This window comes from Arachis hypogaea, chromosome 18, assembly GCF_003086295.3.
Source record: "Arachis hypogaea cultivar Tifrunner chromosome 18, arahy.Tifrunner.gnm2.J5K5, whole genome shotgun sequence".
Classification (NCBI taxonomy): domain Eukaryota; kingdom Viridiplantae; phylum Streptophyta; class Magnoliopsida; order Fabales; family Fabaceae; genus Arachis; species Arachis hypogaea.
The window spans coordinates 30,194,686-30,195,451 of NC_092053.1; the positions used below are offsets into that span (position 1 = coordinate 30,194,686).

At 43.6% G+C, this 766-nt stretch overlaps 1 non-coding gene across 1 annotated transcript; it reads left to right on the forward strand.

Annotated features, from left to right (window-relative positions):
- Positions 1-243: 243 nt before the first annotated feature.
- On the forward strand, positions 244-351 carry LOC112774408 (small nucleolar RNA R71). The gene has a single exon (XR_003188900.1). It is a non-coding gene; the product is annotated as a small nucleolar RNA R71 (small nucleolar RNA).
- Positions 352-766: the final 415 nt, after the last annotated feature.

The window sequence follows — 766 nt, forward strand, 5'->3', positions numbered from 1 at the left end:
CATCTCACAGATGCTTTGATTTAGAGCAGCAGTCTCTATGCCAGAAGATACTTCTGCAACGACTTTTGAACGGCCTTGCTTCTGTCTATGGTTCCGAGTAGATTCAGCTAAATCACTGATCAATTGCCAAGCTTCATCGGTGGTCTTGTACTTCTTCATAGACCCATTGCTGGCACTTTCCAATATGGTCTTATCTTGGGGCCTCACACCTTGTGTGATATAGCTGAGTAGCACGATCTTGTCAATCATGTGGTGGGGGCATACTTCCAGAATATTATTGAAGTGCTCCCAGTATTCAAAGAGAGTCTCATTGTCATCCTGAACAATTGTAGAGATATCCTTCCTCAGTTTATCAGTAACTTCAGATGGAAAGAATTTCTCCAGAAACTCCTTTCTGAGTGTATCCCAATTGGATACATTTGCTATAGGTTGAGTGTAGTACCACACTCTTGCTTTTCCCTCAAGAGAGAACGGAAAAGCTTTCAGCAGAATTGAAGTTTCATCAGTGCCATCACGCCTGACAGTAGAACAGGCTGCCTGGAAATCTCTCAAGTGCTTGATAGGCTCTTGAGCAGGTAGGCCATGAAACTTGGGCATCAAATTTAACAGTGCGGTCTTTATTTCAAAATCCGTAGCTACCGCTGGATGAGGCGCTTGAAACGGTTGCATTGTAAAATCAGGAGCTCCTTCTTCCTGAATGGTAACTCTTCTAGCTGCCATGTTTTCTGCACGTAAAACAACCGAATCAGTAAAACGTGGGCTGGTT